The following is a 14008-nucleotide window of genomic DNA, read 5'->3' as shown; positions in this document are numbered from 1 at the left end:
AGTCTCAATGTCCTGACTCATTGGAATAGGTGACCATTTTGCAGAGCACTGTGCTCTGAATGCAACAGACATCTTGAACTTGCAGTTACATATCACTTCAACCCCTCACATGCACACTTGCCTGTCTGACCTCTGGCTTCTCCACTGCCACTAAGGCCAAATGCAAACTAGAAGAGCACCTGATTCCACTTCAGTAGCCTATAATGCAACAGTACGAACATTGAATTTTCCAAGGTAACCCATGCCCCTCGTGTTCCTTCCCCACTCCTGCCAATCCACCTGCTTATCTCCCTTTTTTTGTTCACCTTTTTCCATTTGTTCTTTTCACTTTTTCCTTTCCTTCCCTCCACTGCTAGCTATCACTACCAGCTCCTGTCCACCTCTCCAGATTTGGAATGAAAGTTCATCAATCTTAAATGTTAACTAAAATTCTCTCATGATAGATGCTGCCTTAGCTGATGATTGGATACTGTACATTACCCCTAGTGTAGGTGGAGAGCTGATTGCCATTTTAGGGAGAATGGGTTGCAAAAACATGTGGAATAAGTAGGAGAATGGTATTACTTGTAGGAGGCCATTCGGCCCATTGTCTATGCCACAAAGCAAGTAATGAAAACTGGATTAAGGATAGACCCTTGTCCCCATTCTTCTGCCACAAATAATGCATTTGTACACCTTTGTGGTTAAGTCGGATTTTTGTTATTTAAATGTAGCTTTTTGTAGAGCATGGGTGAATTATGTGGCAGTCAAACCTCACTGAAGTAGAACTTAAATAACAATGAAGATAGGGTTTGAACAACTTAAAGCAATAACTTCAAATTTTCCAGTACTGATATTCAGTTTATTCCACTTTCTATCTGCAATCTTGGTTTCTAATATTATGGAGTACATTTAGTTTATCAGATGTGATAAACCAGTTATTGATTAATTTGAGGCAAATTATGTATTGAGGAATGATTGTGGTAGGCAAGGCCATTAGTTTCAAGGATAGGACACCATCACGGTGATAAGGGGGTGAGGTGGGGAAGATGGTGCAAAGCATTAGTTATACATTATCATCTATGTATTTGGACAGGTTGGTGGGGGAGGAATTGTACTGGACAAAATGTGACTGAATGGATTCTGCAGGTTTTGGACATAACCAGAGACTTTTAAAACCCCTCTCCATATAAAAGATACAGCAGCAAGATTCCAGAAGACACTAAGAAGGATGTTAACAGGAGTCCTAAGTTTTACACAAGGATCAAAATAATAAAGCTATTAAATACTGCTCAGATATATTTTTAAAAATAAATTAAAAATTCAGACAATGGGTGTATAACATTTTGTATACCTTCAAGTGTAGCTCAAAATTTCATTTGATTAAAAAATATAAAAAAAGAACTCACTTGTGGAACAGGGTAATGAAAGGTATGTTAAAGCAAATTACAAATCAAGTCATAAGAGACTGCAGATGCCAGAATCTCCAGCAACAGTGCTGGAGGAACTCAGTAGGCCAGGCATCATCTTCAGAGGAAATGGACAGTTGCTGTTTCATATTAAGACCCTTCATCTGGTTTGGAAAGAGGGGAGATAGGCATCCCTTCCCTCCACCTTTTTATACTGGCTATCATCCCCCTCACCTGGATCAACCCATCACCTGCCAACTCTTGCTCCACCCCCTCCCTCCACCTTTATACTAGCTTTTTGTGTTGCTACAAATAAGTCATAAGGGATGAGCACATCAGAAGTGCATCCACACAGTTGTCATGTGCTCAGCTTTATTTAAATTTATAATCACAATCTGGGTTGGGTTACATCTGTATGGCCAGTTCCCATCAGCATTCATTATCACTGAATACATTATCTCAAAACACACAGGAATACTGGAGACACTACTCCAGATGCTGGAATCTGGAACAAACAATCTGCTTGAGGAACTCAGTGGGTTGAGCAGCATCTGTGCAAGAAATAAATTGTTGGCATTTAGGGTTTAAACCCTGCATCATAGCTCCAGAAACCCAGGTTCAATTCTGACCTCCAGTGCCGTCTGTGTGGTGTTGTCCACATGGGTTTCCTCTGGGTGCTTGTTTCCCCCTGCATCCCAAAGACATGCAGGTCAGTAGGTTAACTGGCAACTTAAATTGCCTCCAGTGTCAGTGAATGGTAGAGTCTGGAGGGTGCTAATGGGAATGTGGGAAGAATAAAAAGGGATTGGTGTAGGATTAGTTAAAAATGGGTGCATGATGGTGGGTGTGAACTTTGTGGGCCAAAGGGCTTATTTTCATGATGTATGACTTGTAAGAAAGGTTCTTTGAGGTCTCAAAGGGTAAGGACTCTGGACACAGTCTCTGGAGTTTAAAAATGATTTATTCACAAAGAAACATGGGACAGAATGAACAGGAATGGATGCACATTTGCGCGCACACACGCACAAGTAATCGCGAATGTGGGGGAAATCGCAATGAGGGTGAGATGCACAAGCTGGTTACAAATGATCAGGGAAGAAACAATACAATGCCTGACCCCACCGATCAGTACAAGCATCGACTCTATGCTCCCGGGTATCTACTTAGGATGCTCCTAACCCCTGTGGAAGTGCACACTTACCAATGGTCTCTTCGGCATTGTTATGATTCCTGCAGCAATCAAAAAAAAATGAAACACGTACGTGGAATTTTTTATAGTGCTGGAGGGCTGGGTAGTCCAGCCCAGGTAAATCAAACGATCCAATGATTCACGGCCAGGTACAAAGGTGTGTACAGGAGCCAATGGTCAAGGCTGTGTACTAATAGGTGGGTGGAGCCAGACCTTGATTGACAGTGGTGTTGCTTCTGCCCATGTGCTCAATGGTGTCACGTGACAGCCATGACCCTTCACACTACATTTCACCCCTCAAAAGTTACACCAATAGCCAATCATGGGAATAACCATCACTAAGCTAAGAAATATGTGTCAGTGTGCAGTACTGATGGAAGGCAGAAGTGGTTCTAATAATCTGACAAGCACAGCACAAAATACAGAGCACTATAACAATTAGAACGAGGGAGGTGGCCCAGTGGGTGACAGTTGCCCACCATCCCCCCAGTGACCCAAATGGCAACCACCGAGGAGCTGATCCCTTGCCTTTTGAATTTTAGCCACCAAGTCCTGAATGTGAGCAGCCGGGTTGGTGATGTTGCTGGACTCATCAGGGATAAATGTACAGCACTCCCTACCAATCACTGCACAGGTGCCACCATCTGCAGCGAGTAGGTAGTCCAGGGCCATCCGATTCTGCAGGGCCAGCTCCACTGCCATCCTCGTCAGGGCATCCTTGGTGCGTTGCAGTGACATTTTTGTTTCAGCAGCCAACGTCTAGAGCACGCTGGTCATCCGGATGACTTCATGGGACAGTCAGGCCGTGCCACACATGGGAAAGGCTATCATCCAGAACCTCTCCGCCTCCCTGATGGCTCTTTTGTCCCGGTGGCCGCTGTATGCTGGGTGCTCCCCAAGGTCATTGAGAGGGCACCACAAATGCTGGAAAGCAGCAACCGTACCAGCTTGTGGGGAGCCACAGGTAGACACGGCAGCCACAAATCCAGTGGGTCCCGTTCAAAGTCCAGAGAGCCCCCAGCTTAGCGGCGCCACCAGCGGTGGTCACTGATGCACATGGGTACCAGTTTCGCTCACAATCAGTGTGGCCAACTGAAAAGGTGGACCTGTGCTCATTCTGGAGTCTGCACCAGCATTCCCTCGGTTTACTCAGCAGCTGTGGGATGACTCTGAGGGTTGGGACTTGGGTGGAGGTCAAATTGTAGGAAGGGAAATACTAGTTCCTGAAACACCAACCCTATCGGGAATCGCTGGAAGGAATGTCCTGTAGTGGTGAGGGGAGTGGCGGGAGACTGCCATCGGCGCCCCCCCCCCACCCCCAACCAAGATACCAAACCTGACAGGCGCAAAAAGTCTGTGTAAGCAGTTCATTTGAAGATCATCCGGGGGATCAGTGTAAGTGGTAGAGTTTCACCGGCATGTGCTGGGGTTCGGACACAAATCCAGCAGTCTGATTGGTTGGGGGTGTTGGCAAATTCATATGCCATTCTGAGGAAGGTGTTAGCAGGCGATCCGATGCCGATCATCGCAGTGAGCAGGAGTGACTGAAGTAGTGCCATTATCCTGTAGGGGTGGGGGGTTGAGAAACAAACTCATTCTTGGCGGGGCAGGTGTTGGGTATGAAGACAGGTAGGTTAGTTTGACCCAGAATCACGACCCAACGGACCACGCGCAACGACTTCTCCCTTCTGAGGGGGGCCCTGTGGCTGTCGGACCCAAATTCTCCCTGAGCCTTCGGTCTCGGAGGGTTCGGGGTTTTGCAAGTCGGGAGGTGGGGAGTGAGCCAGATGGCGGGATAATGGGGACCCCCCTTGGCCAGTGGGCCGTGTATTCAGCTGTTCGACAGCCTGTTGTAGCACACCCGACTACCCCTGCAGTGTGCGGGAAGGCGTTAGCATGCGTATTGTTTCCTTCAGCAGGCCATTCATTCTTTCTGTCAGGCCTGATGCCTGCAGATGGTAGGGGATATGGAACAGCCACGAGATCCCCACCTCAGCCGCCCAGTTCTGTACTTTAGCCCCGGCAAAGTGTGAGCCCTGATCGGATTGCACCTCCCATGGGACTCCATAGATGGAGGAGAGGTGCTGCAATCCTTTGATTGGGCTGTTCTGGTCAGCCGTTTCACAGGGCACCGCCACCAGGACACCCGAGTATGTGTCCACCATCGTCAGGGCGTATTGCTTTTTATTGTGGCGTGGGAGCGGTCTGATATAGTCTATCTGCCGCACGCAACCCCCTCCCATGCCACGGTGGATGTGACCTGGTGGCCCTGCCAGCCAGCCTCGTGGTTTTACCTGCTGGCAGATGGGGCAGTTTACCACAGTGGTCTTGCACTGGTCCACTGTGAGGGCGACTCCGAACTCCTCTGCCCAACGGCGTGTGCCGTCAGCCCCTAGGTGACCGCTCTTGCAGTGCGCCCATGCAGCTAGAGCACTGAGGTCAGGTTCCTCTGGATAGGCAGTAGTGCAGCATATCTGGGCAGCCTGGTCCACGACAGCATTATGTATGACCTCCTGGGTATTTTTGTGGGTGTGAGCATCCATGTGGTGGACCAAAATCTGTCTTTGGGCGGCCTGATCCCAGATAAGACGCCAGTGTCCCTGTCCCTGGGGGCGTCCATGAATTTCCCACCCCGTTTCGTGCCACCATGCCATCCACACTGCCATACCGTTGGCCACTGCCCAAGAGTCAGTACATAGATGTGGACTGGGCCAGTGGTGTTCTTTGGGGTGAGTGCTACTGCCGCCAGTTTGGCCAATTGGCTAGACACAGCCGCTCCCTCTTTACCCATGTCGGTTTTCCCCGTGTCAGGATGAAGAGCCGCTGCTTTCCAAAATTGTTTCTCCTTTTTCCAGCAGCTGGATCCGTCTGTGAACCAGGCATGCAGTTTTTGTTCAGGGTCGAGGGAGTCGAAGGGTTGGCCCCAGTGCACGAGGGAGGGCTGGATCTCAGACATGCCTTGGGGTGGGTCCTGGGACTGGGGTAAGGACATGACCTGTCTGTGGAGCCGGCTGACCCCTTCTGGTCCGGGTTCGGCCCGGTCCACGATGTACCACTTCCCCTTCACTATCAAGGACCTCTGGGCTCAGCCCTCCGTGTGTGGAGTCAGGGGACTTGACCCAACGCATTATGGGCAGGTGGGGGTGAAGGACCACGGGGTCAGTTCCGGTTTGGTGCTCAGTGGCGACGAGCAACAGGTAGCAGGCAAGCAGCTGGTGCTCAAAAGGGCTGTAGCGAGTTGCAGCCTCAGGCAATGATTTGGTCCAGAAGCCAAGCAGGACTCTGCGCCCCTGGACCTTCTGCCAGAGGCTCCATTCAGCAACCAGCTCGCTAGCAGAGACCTGCAGCTCGAAGGGGACCCCTTCCTAGCGGGGGGCAAGTGGCAGGGCTTGCTTGGCTGCCTCAAAGGCAGCCTGCTGTTCAGGTCCCCAGGAAAAGGTGGCTTTCTTGCGAGAGACCTTATAGAGGGGTCTCAGAAGCATGGTGAGGTGGGTTATGTGCTGCCGCCAATAGCAAAGGAGACCCACGAAGCTCTGGGTGTCAGTTTTGTTGCAGGGGATGGCAAAATTTTAAATTTTGTTTCAGTCAGTCTCAGGAATGTCTCATTTGCCTGCGTGCCACTGGATCCCGAGAAACAATACATTCTGGGCTTGGGCTTGGCCTTGCACCTTTTCCATATTAATGATCCAGCCCCGCTAAGGGAGGAGATTATCATATCAAGAGCCTCTAAGACAATGGCCTTGGAAGGCCCTTGTAGAAGTATGTCGTCAATGTGGTGGGCGGTTGACACCCCTGGGGGAAGTTGAATGGCTTGCAAGTCCCAGGAGATTAACCCATGGCATATTGTGGGGCTATGAATGTACCCTTGTGGTAGACGTTGGAAGGTATATTCTCTCCCGTCCCAGGTGAATGCAAATTGGTCCTGGGAGGTGTGGTGGAGGGGGATGGAGAAGAATGCATTGGCCAAATCCACAACAGCATACCATGGTTTGTCTGGGCCCCTGAAATATCCTCCAGCAGAGTGACTGTCAGGTACAGCGGTGGGGGGGGGGGGGCAGACTTGTTCAGGTGTCTGTAGTCCACTATCATGCACCACGTTCCTTTCTTCTTGCATACGGGCCAGACGGGGCTATTGAAGGGAGAGGCTGCGGGCCGAATGACTCCCTCCCGCGGCAGGGCTTGGACGGCCTCTGTCATGTCTTGGTGTCCCCCGGCACCCTATACTGCTGGCTGCAGACGACCTTGGGAGGGAGGGGGAACAACAGCCGGTTCCCACTTGGCCGCCCCGACGACCACCGTAGCCCGGGAGACTCCAAAAGTGAACTTGCCCCAGTTGGTGTGTAGGGACTGTCCCTTTAAGTCATTAATCCCCAGTATGCACTCAGGTGAGTCTGCTATTAAAACAGTTACAGTTCAAAGAGGCTGGTTCCCGATAGTCATGTGGACCCTGAGTTCCTTCGCGGGCAAAAGGGAACCCCCAACCCCTCTAGCTGCATCTGTGCCCCCCTCCACGCAGCAGGGTTCCCCGAGACAGTGTGTTGGGCACCTGTGTCGGGCACCTGTGTCGCCGAGTGCCATCCACCTCTGCACATTCCCCTTTCCCCAGCAGACCACTACGGGTATGTGTGGCCTCAGGTCCCCCGGGTGGGGGAGGGTGACGGAGCAGACGCGCTGGGGACCCTGGCCTTCATCCTATGGGAGGGGGGTGGAGGTCTGCCACCCTGTGGGTGAGGGTTCCTGCTGGCAGAGGTGGGATATCTCCTGTCGCAGCAGGTCCCAGAGCTGATCCCTGAGAGCAGGGAGGATTGTTTTGAGTGGGCAAGGGGCGGAGGCAGGCTCAGTGTCTGCGGGGGCAGCCCACGTTGTCTGGCGGTTGGGAGCGCCCCTTATGTCGGATTTGGACCCGGGGTGGCTGTGGATCTTCCCCCGGCTGGGCTTCCCTGCCCCCCGCCACCCCCCCCCCGCAGACCCTTTCCAGCACGCGTAGAGAGCGGAGGTCGGGACCCCACCTATGCTGGCGCGGTCCACCCCTGCGTGCAACAGGTCGTATAACTGCTTGCACGTGGGATGGGGGGTTCGTGTCCCTAGCCCTCGTGTCTGCTCTGTGGACCTGGGTGGGTGCCCCCCACTGCATGTACTCCAGCCCTTCCAGGTATCCTGCTACTCCAGCATCCCATACAGTCTTCCCACTAACTGGTGCCACGAGGGACAAGACCACTGGCCTCAACTTGGGGCGCATGGTGGTGACCAGGTATCCTGTTAGCGCACTGGTTGCCATGGTGTTCTCTAAAAGCTCAAGGTCACCAGTCCTCTCAAATGCCTGTCACCAGCGCCATTCCCTGACGACCCCAGTGCCCTCACTGACCGTGCTCCACTGCAGTCACCCATATAAATCCCATTCAAGGAGGGTAGGGTACCGGACCCTCACTGCGGTCACTACCCAGTCCCACAGGGTAGTGTTGTTCCCAGTCCCTCCATGTGGCGCCAGCAGGGCATTGTTAACACTCTGTTGGTCAGACAAGCTCCCCAGGGAGCTCACCTCCAGGTGAGTGAGGCTCACGTTGGGGGCCCCCTCATCCCACAGTCAGAGCAACCACACAGCCAGGTGTTCGCCCGGCCACTGGTGATACCGATCGGCCAGCTGGGTTAGCTCCTTGATGGAGAAGTCCCGAGTCTCCGTGGTCTCGTGCGCTCGCCCCTGAGGTGGCCTCATCCCTGTTCCCCTCCCTCTTGTGGCGGACCCGGGACCGTGTTTGGACGGGTCGAGCCTGCAGGGGTTCGGGTACATAGGGTGGAGGGCGGGTGTGATGGGGCCCCAGCTCTTCGGGCACCCCCTCCTTGTCAGTATCAATCCATATATCCCCATCCCCCAGCCATGCATCCAGCTTGTCGCCGTGCCAGACCAGGGCTCGAATTTTAAATGAATCTGGCTGCTAGCCAGACCTGCGGGCTGCCTGCACCTGCTGTAGCTGAATCAGCCTGCAGGCGACCTCAGTACCTCTGGCCTCGAGGTCATTGGCTCGGGTCTGGGCAGTCTGAACTGCCTCCTGTAGCATGCAGCACCGCTGCTGGAGTGTCTCTATCTCCCTTTCCTTCTGGAGACATGTATTCTGCAACTGGCTAGTAATCCCAGCCTGGCATCTCAGGAGGGATGCAAGCAGCCAGTAGGCACCCCTTTGACCCCCTTTGGCCCTGGGGAACCCCAACTTCTGGAGGAGGGCAACCACGTGGTGCCCCAGTTCCTCACCACGTGGATCTAACTGCTCAGCCCAGTCCACTGGCTTTACCGTGGTCTGCCAGCATGCTGGCCAAGCTCCCAAATCCCTCACTCTCATCTGTCCACCCGGGAATCCTCTCCTCAGTGCCTGCACTGGCCTTCTTCCCCCCTGTTCCAAAACGTCTTTCCCTCGTTTGTGTCCAGCCAAGACCTTTAAGACCCTGCTCGCAGTGCCAAATATTGTAAGAAAGGTTCTTTGAGGTCTCAAAGGGCAAGGACACTGGACAGTCTTTGGAGTTTAAAAATGATTTATTCACGAAGACAAACGCAGGACAGAATGAACGGGAACTGATGCGCGTGCACGCACACACACACACAAAATCGCGAACGTGGGGGAAATCACAATGAGGGTGAGATGCACACAAACACAACAAACTGGTTACAAATGATCAGGGAAGAAACAATACAATGCCTGACCCCTCCGACTCAGTACAAGCATCGGCTCTACGCTCCCAGGAATCTACTTAGGACGCTCCTAACCCCTGTGGGTGCACAATCTTACAATAGTCTCTTCGGTGCTGTCTCGATTCCTGGAGCAATCAAAAACAAGCGAACCACGCACATGTGGCATTCTTTATAGTGCTGGAGGGCTGGGTAGTCCAGCCCAGGTAATTCAAACGATCCAATGATTCACGGCCAGGTACAAAGGTGTGTACAGGAGCCAATGGTCAAGGGTGTGTACTATGGGTGGGTGGAGCCAGACCTTGATTGACAGTGGTGTTGCTTTCGACTATGAGCTCAATGGTATCATGTGACAGCCATGACCCTTCACACTACAATAACTCAATCACTTTCACTGGCAATAAATGAGAAAATCCAGCAAGTAAAACCTAGGAACCGTTGCACAGACTAATATGAAGACCTTATTTTTGCCAGATGAAGGTGCAAAAGAACATGAAATAATGTTCTCTATTCACTGATCCTAGTAAGAATGATGAATCTTGGTTAAAGATCAAATTTCAAAAGCAGCAAGAGAAAGGTTAAAAATGGGTATCCTACAGCCCTCACAACCAATGAAAAGCAATTACACAATATTGAAAGTTTACTAAGAATTGGAAGCTAGAAAACAGCAAAAAAAATTACCTTTTCAATTTATTTTCTTCACTTGTGCTGTCCAAGTCTGCAAGAGACTAGGAGGGTGTCATGTGGCTAGCCAAATTTGATGCATAGCGATTCCAATAACTCAAAATGAACTAAAGTAATTGGTTGGTTAGTTTGCAAGACATGAAACACTCACATTTTCACAGCCTCCTGTTTATTAAGTGAATGATTATCGAGCCAAGTGGCAGCTTTGTATGTTGCCGAATTCAGTGCTTTTCTGCTCTTGACTTTGGTTAGAGGATTTTTGACCATGTGCAACATTATGCCTTGCCACAGTTGCATGATCAGCAGAAAGCCCCCAGTGATGAAGATTGGCTCCATCACGTCACTGGTACTCTAAATCATTAGGGTCAGTGTCACAGCACAGAAACAGGCCTTTCAGTCCACCGAGATCCTGCTGCCAACCATCATCCACCTACTTAGACAAGTCCTGCACTTCAGGTGTGATAGCGAGGGAGGTAATAGAGGTGGAGGAGTTGCTGTTCTAATCAGGGAGAATGTCACAGCTGCATTCAGAGGGGACATACTGGAGGGATCATCCGCTGAGGCAATATGGGTAGAGCTCAAAAATAGGAAAAGTGCAATGATGAGATTATATTGTAGGCCAATAGCCAACAGAAACTAGAGGAATAGATATACAGACATTATGGAAAGATCTAAAAGCAACAGGGCAGTTGTAGTTGGTGATTTTAACTTTTCCGATGTTGATTGGGACTTCCTTAATGCAAGAGGCTTACCTGGGCAAGAATTTGTTAGGTGTATCCAAGAGGGTTTCTTGAAACAGTTTGTGGGTAGTTCAACTAGAGGGGCCATATTGGACCTTGTATTGGGAAACAAACCTGGCCAGGTGACTGACGTTTCAGTGGGATAGCATATTGGAAACAGTGATCATAACTCCTAAGATAGTTATTAAAAAGGACAAGGAGAAAGTATTAAATTGGGGCAGGGCAAATTACAGTGTTATTAGGCAGAAGCCCAGGAAAGTAACTTGGGAGCAGCTGTTATTGGGCAAGTCCATATCTGTCATGTGGGAGTCATTTAAAGACCAGCTGACCAGAGTACAGGATAGGCATGTTCCAGTAAGGAGGAAGAACAGAATGATTCGGTCAGGGAACCTTAGATGACAAGAGAGGTTGTAAATTTAGTCAAAAAGAAAAAGGAAGCATTTGCAAGGTTTAGGAAGCTGAAATCAGACAGGGCCTTAGAGGAATATAAAGTAAGTCAGAAAGAACTCAAGATATTAGGGGAGTCAAAAGGGGACATGAAATGTTCTTGGCAAATACAATTAAATAGAATCCCATGGCATTTTTTACGTACATTGAAAATAAGGGGTGACTAATGAGAGGGTAAGAGTGCTCAAGGATAAAGGAGGGAATTTATGCTTGGAGTCAGAGGATGTTGGCAAAGTACTAAATGAGTTCTTTGCATCAGTATTCACTAAGTATATTTTAATGGTGTATTAAAATATACTAGGCATTTTGAGATCAAGCAGGAGATGGTGTTGGGTCTCTTGATGAGCAATAAAGTGGAAAAATCCCCATCGCCTGATGGGATCTATCCCAGATTATTACTGAGAGAGCCAAGAGAGGAGTTTGCCGAGGCTTTGACGAAGATCTTTGTATCCTCTCTAGCCACAGGTGAGGTCCCAGAGGACTGGAGATTAGCTAACATTGTTCCTTTATTTAAGAAGGGAAATGGGGATAATCCAGGAAATTAAAGGCTACTGAGCCTCACAGGGAAGCTATTGGAGAGGATTCTTAGGGATAGGATTTACTCATATTTACAAGAACATGGACTAATTAGGGACAGTCAGCATAGCTTTGTACAGAGCAGGTCATGTTCTTAACTGAGTTTTTTTTTTAAGGAGGTGACTAAGGTGCTTGATGAGGGTAGGGCAGTGGATGTTGTCTACATGGACTTTAGTAAAGCATTTGATAGGGTTCCTCGTGGTGGGCTGATCAGGAAGATTAAGATGCATGGGATCCACGATGATTTGGTGGATTAGATTCAGAATTGGCTTGCCCACAGAAGACAGAGGGTAGTGGTGGAATGGTGTTATTCTGGCTGGGGTCTGTGACCAGTACTGTTCCACAAGGATCAATGATGGGACCTTTGTTTTTTGTGATATGACTTGGATGAAAAGGTAGATGAGTTGGTTAGCAAGTTTGCAGATGACACAAAAACTGCTGGAGTTGCAGACAGCGAAGAAGGTTGTCACAGGATCCAGCAGGATATAGATCAGTTACAGGTATGGGTGGAGAAGTGGTAGATGTTTAATCAAGGCAAGCGTGAGGTGTTGCACTTTGGGAGGTCGAATGTAAAGGGGACGTATATGGTTAACGACAGGATCCTTAACAACATTGATGTACAGAGGGATCATCTCCAAGTTTGCAGATGATACCACTGTTGTAGTAGGCCGTATCTCAAACAGTTATGAGTCGGAGTACAGGAAGGAGATAGAGAGCTTAGTGGAATGGTGTCATGACAGCAATCTTTCCCTCAATGTCAACAAAACTAAAGAGCTGGTCATTGACTTCAGGAAAGGGGGCGGTGTACATGCACCTGTCTACATCAATGGTGCTGAAGTCAAGAAGGTTGACAGCTTCAAGTTCCTGGGAGTGAACATCACCAACCACCTGTCCTGGACAAACCACGTGGATGCCATGGCCAAGAAAGCTCACCAGCGCCTCTACTTCCTCAGGAGGCTAAAGCAATTTGGTTTGTCCCCTTTGACTCTCACCAACTTTTACTGATGCACCATAGAAAGCATCCTATCAGGATGTATCACGGCTTGGTACGGCAACTGCTCTGCCCGGGACCGCAAGAAGCTGCAGAGAGTTGTGGACACAGCCCAGCGCATTACTGACACCAGTCTCCCCTCCTTGGACTCTATCTTTACCTCTCGTTGTCTTGGTGTAGCAGCCGGCATAATCAAAGACCCCACCCACCCGGGACATCCTCTCTTCTCTCCTCTTCCGTCGGGTAGAAGATACAGGAGCCTGAGGGCACGTACCACCAGACTCAAGGACAGCTTCTACCCCACAGTGATAAGACTATTGAACAGTTCCCTTATACAATGAGATGGACTATGACCTATGACCTCATGATCTACCTTGTTGTGACCTTGCACCTTATTGCACTGCACTTTCTCTGTAGCTGTGACACTTTACTCTGTACTGTTATTGTTTTTACCTGTACTACATCAATGCACTCTGTACTAACTTAATGTAACTGCACTGTGTAATGAATTGACCTGTACGATCGGTTTGTAAGACAAGTTTTTCCACTGTACCTCGGTACAAGTGACAATAATAAACCAATACCAATCTTGGGGTCCAAGTCATACAAATAGATAGAGTGGTAAAGAAGGCGTAGGGCATGCTTATATAAGAGTCAGGATGTCATGATGCAGTTGTATAAAACTTCGGTCAGGCTGCACTTGGATTATTGTGTGCAGTTCTGGTTGCCCCATTACAGGAAGGATGTGGAGACTCTGGAGAGGGTTTAGAAGAGGTTTACCAAGGTGCTGCCTGGATTAGAGGGTATTAGTTATAAGGGGAGGTTAGACAAACTTGGATTGTTTTCTCTGAAGCATCAGAAGCCAAGAAGAGATCTGACAGAAGATTGAAAAAAATTATGAGGCATAGAATCTTTTTCCCAGGGTAGAAATGGTGAATACTAGATGGCATAGCTTTAAGGTGAGAGAGGGAAAGGTTAAAGGTGATGTGCGGCTCCTGTGCGTTTTTTGTTTTATACAGAGTGGTAGGTGTCTGGAATGCGCTGCCAGGGATGGTGGTGGAAGTAAATACAATAGTGACATTTAAGAGGCTTTTAGATGGGCACATGAATACGCAGAGAGTGGAGGGATATGGGTCATGGGCAGGTGGAAGGGATTAGTTTAATCTGGCATCATGCTCAGCACAGACGTTGTGGTGCTGTACATGTACTTTGCTCTGCTGTACTATTCCATTTTGTCCTAATCCCATTTTTTATTCTCACCACAGTCTCAACCCTCTGCAGATTCTACCACTCACCTACACACTAGGGCAATTT

The 14008-nt window shown here is 49.5% G+C and overlaps 1 protein-coding gene across 1 annotated transcript in view; it reads right to left on the bottom strand.

The window, feature by feature from the left end:
- The window catches only part of LOC127584413 (cytosolic purine 5'-nucleotidase-like), a 171960-nt gene that overhangs the window by 156490 nt on the left and 1462 nt on the right, over positions 1 to 14008 (bottom strand). The window lies entirely within an intron of this gene.

Source organism: Pristis pectinata, chromosome 29 (genome assembly GCF_009764475.1).
Source record: "Pristis pectinata isolate sPriPec2 chromosome 29, sPriPec2.1.pri, whole genome shotgun sequence".
Classification (NCBI taxonomy): domain Eukaryota; kingdom Metazoa; phylum Chordata; class Chondrichthyes; order Rhinopristiformes; family Pristidae; genus Pristis; species Pristis pectinata.
Note: the sequence above shows the minus strand (reverse complement) of the source record. Positions and strands in the feature narration are given on the sequence as shown.